At 44.5% G+C, this 12,521-nt stretch overlaps 1 protein-coding gene across 2 annotated transcripts in view; it reads right to left on the bottom strand.

Moving 5' to 3' along the window:
* The window catches only part of ptpn4a (protein tyrosine phosphatase non-receptor type 4a), a 73,116-nt gene extending 60,806 nt beyond the window's left edge, over positions 1–12,310 (bottom strand). For both annotated transcript variants that reach the window (XM_030112851.1, XM_030112852.1), the window contains exon 1: positions 11,809–12,310. The gene's annotated coding sequence lies outside the window, so the exon portion shown is untranslated. The remainder of the gene's footprint in view (positions 1–11,808) is intronic.
* Positions 12,311–12,521: the final 211 nt, after the last annotated feature.

Below are 12,521 nucleotides of genomic sequence, written 5' to 3'. Positions count from 1 at the left end.
ATGTAACAGCTTCTGTTATTATCCCTCCCTGCTGCCTCGCAGCCTGCCCCAGAAAATAGCAGCGAGCCTGCCTGTTTCTCACACACACACACACACACACACACACACACACACACACACACACACACACACTCATGTTGTCCCTGTCCGCCTGCTCTCATCTCTGACACAAACACACACACACACACACACCGATTCCTCTCGGGGTATGGCTGTCCGTTTTGTTTACTTTCAATCTACACACACACACACACACACACGCAGTTACTGTATATAAGCATGCACACATACACACGCACACACAAGACCTGACAGTGCAAAATCACATCGTGCAATTTGTTTCTTCCTCCTGAGAATTGCTGCAAATAACAGACAAATGTAGAAAAATGCTGAAGTGGAAACACAGTCCATGATGAGCAAATGGAGAAAAGAGTGATTGAAAAAGAGACAAACTGACAGAATATAAATAACACCAAAGTGTGCTTCAGAGCAGTAACAATGACTAACGACATTGTTTTTGTATTGAATTTACTGTAAAAAGCTGCACAGTACAGTCTATACATTACACTGACGGAGCACTTGGGGCTCACAATACACCCATTCAATCTCTCCAGCAACAAGAGCTTCTTTGGTTGAAATGGAGCTGCGGAGAGTTGCATGTGGAACGTTCCCTGTCGTTACACGTACGACCTTTATGTTTCACGGAGGGCTGACTCAGCAGCTCCTCAGAAAACTTTCGGTGATAACTGCCCCGCGGCCTTGTTGAGCAGCCACTGACGAAAACAGAGCTGTAACAAGAAGAGCACAAACAGCCAGCTGGAGCCCCAAACTATCGCAATATCCGCAAAAACAAATTTGAAAAGGCTTTCCAATGTGTCGGGGCTGTCTGTAATGAAAAGCACACTTTAGTGTGAGTCCCATCAGTGTCACTTGGCAATGCATGAGAATCCAGCTCAACGGTAGAAGTACGGGAGTTCAGTGGAGCCTATGGCTCAGCACTCAATCAAATGCAGTTATTTAGTGGATAAAAATACACTTGGAACCAAAACACACAGCTCCAATTGTGGTCTAACTCGCCAGAAAATAGGAATTTCACACCAACGGCTAATCTTTCAACAGGAAACATCTGAATAACCCACCTTAATTCAGAGGAGGAAGAACATGTGTTAAATTTGGAAGATTTTTCTGATGAATAATTTGAAATGATTCAAAGCTTCTCCAACTAAAAGCTGCAAGCTAATGCTACAGTAAGTTTAGAAGGTATGTGGATATGACAATTACTCGCATGAGCTACATAAAACTATCTCAAATTTTATCTGAGGTAAAGACTATATACCACAACCTTTCTATTACAGTTTCAGTTCATTCTAATAAATAAATAAATAAAATGAAACATACGATCAAGGTTCAACTAGCCAAAATTCTAAAAGAAATCAGCTTTTAAAGAGCACCATTCACAGAAGTAATTCAAAGTACTTTACAAGAGCTTGGAAACATAAAATAGGCCATTAAATTTGTTTGACTTCATTAAAAAAAATACAGGGGAAAATAAGACGACAGTTAAAAGGATCCTAATGTCCAAATACGGAGCCTCCTGGATGTACCGATTTCACCGACGGCCCACACATACACAAGGGAAAAATAAAGAAAGTAAACACGTTTGGGTTGCTCCGCCTCTGTTTGGCGCTTTCATGCACGCTGAAAAACCTGTCTTGGAGGAGAGCACTATTCCTATCCTCGGGCTGCGACTTCGAGCTGAGTGAGGTTGGGGCGGGCCCAGATGTCAGCGAGACAGCGCGACGCTGCGTATGCGTGCTGTCTGCCCTCTCCCTCCCGCTCGCCGCTCCACCTCCCGGCACGCACAGCGACAACCCTTTTCACGTCTGATGGTTGAAATGAGGAAATATGCGAGTAAAAATCTGAATAAAAAGAGAGGTTGGGAGGAGGAGGGGGAGGTGGGGGTGAAGGAATCGGAAACGGCATGCAATAAAACCAGCAGAGGTGATGTCCTGCGTTTTCAGGCTGCGCTCGGCGTCCCTGTTTGAGTTGGATGGGAAATCGCTTTGCACTTCCCCTCCGCAAATCTCCAAGAAAAACAAGCAGCGGATAAAACTGGGTTCAACCATGTAAACGGTGGATGTTCTAGAAATAACCCCGTCAAGTGGCACACAAAAAGAAAAACACACGGGGCATGTCTGGAAAAAGACAGACTATTTAACCCGTGTCAAGACAACCAGCTCGGCATTTTTCTATTTAACGTGATGGGACAGATACAAAACTTTGCAGAGAAAATAAAACATCTTCAGTCACTTTCTTATGGCACAATCAAACAGATCTGTGCCCTCCATTTCCTAACCTGACCACTGTTCTTAAGCAACTGTGTCCTCTGACCTCCTGGAGTTTTCAGGGCAGCTGTTTCAAAAGCAAATCTGAAGATCTGAAGTCAACACACACACACACACACACACACAGACACACACATTAAGCTCAGGTTGCACAAGCTTCGGCTGAAAAAGAACACGTGGCAAATGGGTTGACAACTTTTCGCTGAGCAGATCGAGGGCACACCTTTACTAAACAGAGTGTGTGTGTACGTGTCGACACTTTGTGTCATTTCGGTGCAGAATGGGAGGGATGGCAGCGCAGTTGAGGACAAGCCGAAACACGCACCGTGGAGCACAGCGGAAGATGCCAGCTGTACTCGCATACCTGAGAAGCGCAAAGGTGGGGGAGGGGCTGCAGAGGAATCTTCTATTTCTGTGACTGCAACCCACCACCGAGCAGCGCTTCAGATTTTACGTTAGTCGGGTGACTCGTCCCATTTGTCGCTTTCTATTCCCCCTCAAACCAGCGATCATAAATGTGTTAATCCCTTGATGTCTTTACATCCGCTCTTAATCTGACCTCCGCTCAATATCGTACAGCCACAACACTTTATCTGTGAGCTCCGTTGGCATAATCCAGGCGTGCGTTCTTGCAGAATCTAGGTTAGAACACACAAGTGACTCACAACGGGGCCGATAAAGGATGATGAATTACAACAGATACCTCGAGCCACTCTTTATGTTGCCAAGGCCTACAGTGCTGCACGCGAAAAAGTCCCCTTGATGAATGAAAAGGCTTTGAGTCATTCTGCAGTTGGTCCACTGAAAACGCAATATTCTGACATCTGATTCCCACACATTACAAGTCAGGAGAGAATTAGATACAAAATGTTCCAAACCGAAAAAGAAGCAGGTTTTCAGAACTTTTTCTTTAGATGTGCATGCCAGCTCTGTCCCACGTCCAAATCCTCAAATGACCTTTTTTTTTTTTTTTCTTTATTGTAGGCTCCTGTGAGAGAGACTTCTGATGAGCCACGCTTATCTTCCTGCTCCCGGAGGGAAACAAAAAGAGCTGTCCTTTCATAGTCCTGACTGGTCTGATGTGATGATACAGTGTGATAGCCACAGAGAACCCCGGGCGGGCTGCACAAAGACACACTCTGACTTTGGCTTCTGGATCAAACGGATAGTGAAACCTTATCTGAATTCAGATCCGTCTGCCGCTCGGCACAGAATGAAGTCGGCTGAAAAATCAAACTGAAATTGGACTCCAGTGACCATGACGTCAGTCCACGTTGAACAGGAGCATCAGAGATCAGGTCCTCAGATGTAAGGAACTGGTTCGCGATGTGTTCATACCTAGAAGGTTTGATTTGATCACCAGTGATTATCGTGTGATTGCGAGAGAGCGGGCACTCCAGAGTGCTTTAGTTCAGCTTTAGCTGCGGTCCAACCCGAGCATGAAGTGAGCTCTCAGACGATAACAGCACCATCATAACTGCCAAGACAAGAAATGTTTTCTCTTCTACGCCACTGCGATCAAGCATCCAATTTCCTGCCTGTTTACATGCTTGGTCAAATGTTTCAAATCCAGCGTGGACACAAAGTGAGTCAGACTAAACTCTGATCTGTTGGATTTTTTTTTTTTTTTTTTTTTTTTTGGGGCCGTTTTCTTGAGCATGGTTGTGAAGACAGACTTACAAATACAGCTTTTGTTTCAGGAATTACACAGATGGTGGAAAAGTGTTGGTGGAGTCAACAGTGATACTCTTTCCTCCACCCTCATCACTGCACTGGACTTTGAGGCTGGTGTACGCAACAAATCAGGCAAGAGTGGACATTTACTCAGAAGCTATTTCTAATGATTACAGCAACCCTGTCAATGGTAAATGTCCGTTTTCGTGCCAGGTGTTGTTGTTACTCCCGAAACAAGTTTAAACCTGAAGCGGTCCAATAACTGTTCTACAAATCAAAACCACATCCAGCTGACTGGTCTCAATCTGCTACGAGGTAATCACAGGCTAAACAGAAAAGCTGGATATAAATCACATGGAATTAACCAAGAGTGAAGGCCAGAGGTGTGCCGGTAGAGGGTTGGCTGGCAGTCACCAGTACATTTGGCATATACATAATTGTGTGTACAACTGGGAAACAAACACTGGATGCCCAGAATTTTTGTGGTTTAAGTTACCTAAAAAAAGAAAGAAAAAAAAGAAAGAAAGAAATCCAGCATGAGAGCTAAATTTAGAATACAGTGACTACCATGAGTCAGGGGAACCACTATTTTCATCCAATACATGATGAGTCAGTCTTTCTGCTGACGAAGTAGGTCTAAATCCTAAAACTTTTTCTTTATAAAACAGAAGTAAGAATCTGAGAAAAAAAACTCATTCGGTTTGCTGTAGCTGCTGAATTTAAGATAAAAATAGCATTTTTCTTGGACTTTGACGTGAATTTCAAGTGAGAAAATGACTGTTTCCGTTATATTATGAAGTCAGAATGCGGAGTGACAGAACAAATAAAGAGTTTGGCATTTGTTCATAAGACTTCACACGGTGCGTTCAAAGCACCAAAACCGCAACTAATGATCGTTTTCATTATTAATGAATCCAAGGATTTTTGTCCTTATTAATCATTTATTGCTCGGTTCATAAGAGTGGTTTTCAAAGTGTGGCGTGGGAATCTCCTGAGGGACTTTGGCGAGCTTTAGGGGTGGTATGGAAACATTGAGGGTCAGGAAGATGTTTATTGTTATGACTTTCTTTTCCTTATAATTACTGACAAGACATAATAAACACAAGTAAGCAGAGGGTTAAAAATAACACTTTCAGAACTGAATTTGTTTTCAATATCACAGAGTCAGTTTCACTAAAAAAATCACATATGGAACAATTGAAGGCTATATTTTTTTTTCCAGATAAGTCTAATTCAATCAATTCATTTTTGTATAGCCCAGTATCACAACAACAGTTGCCTCAGAGGGCTTCAAGATGTTACATTGGTTGGTAAAAATAAAAACAGGGAATAAGCATAATGTTAATATGTCAAATTCACAGTAACGAGACAAAACGAAGCAACCACCGCCTTAGACCCTCACATCCGGCAAGAAAAAACTCCAAAAACCCAGTGGGAAAAGAGGAAATCTTGGGGAGAACCACAGTATGGAGGGATCCCACTCCCAGGGACGGACAGCTTTGGCAACAGCTAGCATGAGACAATAAGAAGTAAAGCCTAGGACAATGTTGAGTACAGTCCGTTGGACGGTCCAGCACAAGAACCACGGATCCCAGAAGTAGAACCGAAGCCAGTCCATGGGCACAGCACCGACAGGAGTGTCCTCTCGGTCCGGACGGAGCTTGTTCGTAGGCCCCCTAATTGTCACAAAGAATTTTCTGTTGTTATTGCCTATGGACCCAAATGCATTTATCATAATGGGGATTGAGATTAGGTAGCTCAAACTTAAAATGGTCAAAAATGGAAACATTGAAGGGACTTTTTCCACATTTTAAATTGTGAAAAATCAAAAGAATGCAAAATGTGGTAAAATAGGAAAACTCGGTACACAAAAAAAAGCAGAATTCATTTCATTTCAAGCCAACAATTGAATCATCAATGCAGCAATACCAGTTGCGTCTGAGGAAGAAGCAGAAGAGTCAGTATCTTGCTCTCCTGTGGCTTTACAGCATGTCAGCTCAGTTAATCCAACCATTACGACAACCCACTATAGCTGAGACATACGTTACTGTGATATTCTGTTTCGTCTGATTAGTTATGCACAATCCAATTCCACCAACAGTAGAGACGAACAAGACGAGGAGAAATGACTGTAGGGGTTGATTCTTTCGATCCTGCTGCAACTAAAAATGCAACAGTGACTCAGCTATATGCACTGGCCGGACTGCTCCCTCTGGCATCCCGAGTTTGGCCCATGGACCATATGTTTGACAGAGGTGGCCACAGTGACCGAAAACATTAAGGAAAGGCTGAGTCCCGCCAGAGGTGCACAGCTCTGGAGGAGGTGGAACTTATGGTCGAAACATCATTTTTGCTTTTCTCTGCAGGCTGCGTTTTGCTGCTCAGCGTCGGACGGGTGATATCACCAGTTCATCTCCCCAAAGCGCCGGACACCTCCTCTTCAACTTCTTCATCATTTTTGTCGGTTGCTATGATTGTCTGTCTGTCCAAACTTGAGACGTGAGACGTGAGAAGGTATTCCGTGATATTTATCTTTATCAACTTATCGCCCAGCTCGATCAACACCAAGCGCACAACCTCACTCATATTTTTGGTTCAGCTGTTTACAGACAAAAAAACAATTTTTACTTGAAGATTTAAAATTTTAAAGCCACAAAAATCACAGGAATCTTCTCCTGTACCGCTGAATATTGTGAAAAGATGCTAAAAGCCTGTCAGACATGTCCTACATTTGACAGTCTTCTTTGCAGTGAATCAAGACCAAAATGTGTCACTGCCAATATGGCACCGCACCGATTTCCATTTTGGAAGTCGAGCTCCGTCAGTGCACCTTCCTCTTGGCATCCTGGAACCGTGGTATCTTGCGTCAAATAAACACAGCTGTGTTTGGAGCTCGGGAGACGGTTCTCGCTCAAAAGTTGTGCCATATCCGCCCCGGCAACAGGCCACTAACTCGCCATGTTTCTGAGCGTGATCTGGCTTGATGTCTGTGTGAATGGATGTTCGGCTGGGGTGGATAAGATCTGCCAGTCAAGACTGCAGCTCAGGACAATGATAGCTATGACGGTCGAACAGTATCGTAATCATTTTGTTGCTTGTGTCTTGAGGGTACAGGCTTAATGAAGCGCAACATGTTGGGCTTAAACTTGCATAAGTGCAGCTACTGCAACCTGGAGGGGTTAAACTCTACCCAGCATTGGCTAAGCTTCCCATGTTTCCCAACTGCAAACAGGACTGTGAGCTTTCTAAAGGGTCAGAAGGGAACAGGCAGCTGGATCTGTTAGTTAAACATGAACAGGCTGTTCTTTGACGGGCCTGTCAGCGGAGGTCACAGGAGGCCGTCTCAATCACAGACGAAGAACCTCGTCATAAGCATCATTCACTTTCTAAATCCAATTAGACCATCGTGCCAACCTCCTTCAGGTTGCTTTATCACTATAATATGAACTCTAGTTGTATTTTGTATATGCTTTGGTAGCCTCAGTTATCCTGCACTTAAATGAAAACATGATAATAGATTTAAAACATGCACCTAATTACCCATAGTCTACTATAATGTGGTAACCGAATGAATTACGTTTCCAGTTCCATTTTCGGCAAGCCATAACTTGGAAAATATGCAGCCCAGAGCCAAATGTTTTAAAATTTAAATACATCCCACAGTGTAGAACAATCCATAAAAATCTTGAGCATCGAGCAAGTTTAAGTGACGACTGGGGGAACTTTTTTTGGCAACACGCATTCTTTGGAGAATATGACCCCTTTTTAAAGCCACCGTGTCTCTAAAACTAAAGACACAGGCTTAGGATTTTGCACTCGAGCACTGAGGCACGTTGACACAGTTTACATTGAACACACAGCAAATCCTTAACTGAGTCACTAATTTGGGCATGGCTTCAGAAGCGGGCGACTAAGTAGCGCTAGATTGACAGTAAGTAAGCAAGCTGGTGGTTACAGAGTTATGCAAAATAGTGGTGAAAGCTTGCTTGTGGGCTTTATTCATGGTATTTCTGGCAACGACTCCAAGCCCTTCTAATGTAAGATATGCAAAGCCAGCATCGTTAAAGCCTGATAATGTATCTGGCCCGCAGCACCCAGCATGCACTCTGCTCACCAACACTGCTAGTTAACGCCAATACTAAGCTGTCAGCACTACTGGGCACCATGCTGAGAGGGCGGGCGTGTCCTCCCCAGCGCCAACACTAACACATAAGGTGCCAGACAGAGATAGGGGGAGGAAGGCGTGAGAGAAGAAAACTGAGTAAAACAAACGAGAGAAGTCAGAGGGGCAGAGGGTCAAAACTTGAAGGTTGACTTCTTGGATATAAAACTATTCTCAAGCACACAACGTTCAGCGTGCTGCGCGCTCTCGGCCCATCCCGCAATGTATACACACCTCAGCTTTTCAAAGAGGCACTAACAATGGCTGACCTTTGACCACTCTGCTATGTGGGGCCGGTTTATGATGTTGAACCAGGAGGTTGTCATTCTGACGTATGCTCTTTACAAGTAACAGTCAGACCTGCGCCACGATGAGGCTTCGGATGCCGAAGACGACGAGCAGCAGCATCTTTTCTATCAGTTTTTACACTTGTACTCGTCATCTAAAGCACGGTGTGTGCAGTACCAGGTGTAAAACTGTATTAATCGACTGTTTTCATTCTTTAAGGTAAAATAACACAACATGATGTGCTCTGGAGACAGAGTACGCTTCTTCTTCCTGCAGGTAAATTGTTTGGTGCCCTTGTCACTTTACATAACTGCAGGACATACCGGAGACAAACAGAATGATTTTACCCATCAAGCTTCTTCTGTGAGGCAGCTTTCACGCAATTTCCAACTATTTAAAGTGCTTGACGACGGACAAAGTAAAGGAGGACCAAAAAAAAAAAAAAAGATTTGAGGAAGGAATAAAATACAAAGAGCAACAAAAAGCTATACTAAGAACAATTCTTAAAATTATATGAATTGAAGCTGGATAAAAAGACATTTTGGGAACACAAATGATTGGATAAAATGTAAAAATAATCATAAATGGGGGAATCAAACTCACCACCTCAAGAAACTGAGCCACAGCTGCTCTGGTAGTACACACCACACAATGAGATTCCGAGTTTGACTCACTATGTTCAGACACACAGGCGAGGATTAAATCACAATTTGCCTCTGGATCATTTCCACGGTTAAATCTAAGCCAGTTGTCTTGGGATGCGGTGAGACTCCCGGTCTGTGAACGGGCTCCTCGGGGAGTCCCCCTTTCGCCCTCTGCTAGTAAGTGCCATTTCTCCCAATTACCCCCGGCACACCTGCGCCAACCCTGTCCACATCCATTCCTCACCTCTTCCCTCCAACACGCATGTCGTACAGCACATAGATGGCACATCCAGGTGTGCCGGGCCAAGTAAAGCGTGGCCTGCTGCCACGGGCGATTTAATCTTCCCCAGCTGAGTCCGTACACCCTTAAAAGTCGGGACTTCTTCAGATCTGCTCACAGCATAGGGAACATATTTCCAAGTTCAACCTAGGATTCCTCCTCAGCACACCATTTATGAATATATCATGTGCATAAAAATAAAGACGGCAAGAGGACATTTTTATTTCATGACAACAAAGTTTGCTCTGTCTCATTTAGCCATTTGGTCTCTGCTCTCACTGTATGTTTCATGCACCAAAGAAAAGGAGTTTGCGTGTATGACGAAGGCTGGTGTTTGAAAAAAAGAAAGAAAGAAGAAACCTCAATACTGGTCTGCGCTGTCTTTCATATGGCATTCCCACATCGTCCCACAGATTCTGTTACAGTCTTGATGGTTTCAATGGAAAATTATGGTCAAATAACATAATTTGCCATTCACAATGAACCAATTATGACATCTTGCAAGCTTCATTTGGTAAGGACACCGAGTTAAAGACACATCCCTCTAGAAGTGAAAAAAGACACTTCTTCTATACCTGTGGTGCTTATACATCTCAGTTACATATTGTGCAAAACATCATACAGCCCAGAAAGATTGGTTAGACAGGAAAATTTCTCAAAAACCTGAAGGTAGTTTAGTTCTGCTGTGGGTAACTGTCTTAACCAGTGGCAAAAAGCTACCAGTGTTCAGTAATCAGGATACTAACAGGTTGATTTGCATACTTTAACAAGCTATCATTAAGAAGTACCTAATGTTTAAATGACAACTCAACTGTACTCATTTCATCCAAGTAAGGACCACGGGATCTCATCTATACTCTTTCCACATGACTTACATCAACGTTAAGACTGTATATTTACCATAACCCCAATGTCTCAAAATACTTCTCTGACAGTACTATAACAAAATAATCCTGACTATAACTAATGGGCATGTCATAACAGCAATCTGTGATGGTGTCCCAAATTAAAACATGCTGTATGACAGGTCTAATTCCCAAGACAGGCAGTTTAGCTCCAGCATCATCAGCGTCAGACAGGGATTCCCACGCATATCCAGGACAAAATCAAATGCAAACATTAGTCCAGATCTGTTGAGAGCTTTTTTTTTTTTTTTTTTTTGGGGGGGGGGGGGGGGGGGGTTGCAGAAAGGTTGGGATGAGGATCGTCATGTCATCGGGGGAGGTGTGGTGGGCAACCAATATTGGAGATCCAGAACCACTCATTTCATGGAGGGATTATTTTGTTTTGGTGAACAAAGGACCCAGCTCCAACATTTCATTCAGAAGTCCTTCGGTGTAATGCTGCTCTTGAGCTGAGATCCCATTCAGGAGGCAATGTGTGTCATGGCTCTAATGTCATTTTGCAGTTGAGATAAAGCAAAGAGGAGGAGGAGGAGGAGGACAAGGTGGTGGGGGTGGGGACGAAGGAGACAAGAGGCGAGATGAAGAGGACGGAGCAGGATGCATATGATGGGAGCTGCAGGCAGCAGACTGACGAGCAGCAGGCGGCGGAGGAACCGACTGCGACCCAAAAGATGTGGCACGGACGGTGGAGGATTACGTCATCGAAAAAAGGAGGACGCCTCATCACAGCTCTCGTCCATCACTTAACACCGCATAATTATCAGCTTTCTCCGCATGCATACTGCTTCTATCACACTCAAAAGCCATCATTAAACCAAGAAAATTAAAAAAAAAAATTAAAAAGCAATGCAGGATCGCAATGACAAGCTCATCCACGCAGCTTCTTCCTCTGTGACATCTCCACAGCTGAGCAATGAATGAGCAAATCCCACATGCAGCTCTGTGCAGGCTGGAATTAACAACAATATCACGGATCCCAACACGAGCTACATAATAAACAGTCATTAACTGCTATAAAATTAAAGATGTACATCAATATATCCGATGTTAAAACCGACGCTGCACCGCTTGCACCAAACTCCGTCATTAAAGGGCTCATTGTATACTGTCAAATGAATGAGCCGCTAACGACCCACTTAGCTGCATATCTGCACCAGTCGAGTCCACGGAGTGAAGTTTTATTGGTGTAATAAACCGTCAGATGCATAATAATTGGATTGTCTCCTGTTTCGCAGCTGCATTGAAGTAAAGCTCCGAGATATTGAATGGGCTAAGAAGCAGCTAGCTAACGAGCAGGCTACACAAGAGGGACAAAATGCTTTTTCTATACTACTTTCAGCAGAGCAGTGTTCACTGAGGCACAATAAAGGAAGAACTGGAGGTGTTAGATGTGTGGTATATGGCAGTATTAGCTGTTTTAGCTGCGCTGGGAGCAACTTGGATAAAAGTGACAGCGCTAAGCTAGCTAGCTAACGTCAGCTGGTGGCCTGTGAGCGAGTGTCTTTCTTACCGTCATATACCGCTCCAGGGGGGTCCAGTTTTTAAGAATAAGAATCTTTTGCCGTGTGAGGAAATGGTTTGTGTGCGGGGCTAAATAGCCCAAACATCCAAGATCAGTTCGCCCGCTGCCGATGAAACCCGAGCATCATCACTATCAGCGTCTTCATCAGTACTGGGAGTCCGGCGCTGCCTCACACACATCCACCCGGCGGAGCGGGGCCTCCACCGGGCTCGACCCTGCGATTGGCTCGGCGACGACGGATAATCCACAGGACAGGAGCCCCCGCGGGAAGCATCGGCTAGACGCGGAGGGCAGCAGTCATTTCAGTTCGGGAGATTTGAGAAATACAATCCCACGCATGCGTGAAAATTAAAAAAAAAAATTACAATCAGCACAAAGAGTGAGACGTGGGGAAGAGTGGCCGTCAGATCACAATTCAAACGCTGCGTTGGTGACTTTCCCACCAGGAGCCCGTCCGCGGATCTGGCTGTCTCTGCCTCTGCAGCTGCTCTATCTGCCCTCCTGCCTGTCTGCTGGCAGCACAGCAGCGCGGTGCACCGACGTAATGGCGCAAAGCGGACGCACGGGGTGGGGGGGCGGGGCTTCCCACCGGGAGGCGCGCTGTTTGTTATTGAGCGCACCCAGGTGGCCTCAAGACACATTCCTGCACTTTGCAGTCGCTTCTGAAAGAAGTGACACATTTTTGATTTTTCACGTATTTC

This window comes from Salarias fasciatus, chromosome 16 (genome assembly GCF_902148845.1).
Source record: "Salarias fasciatus chromosome 16, fSalaFa1.1, whole genome shotgun sequence".
NCBI lineage: Eukaryota > Metazoa > Chordata > Actinopteri > Blenniiformes > Blenniidae > Salarias > Salarias fasciatus.
This window is presented reverse-complemented; position numbering and strand designations above follow the sequence as displayed.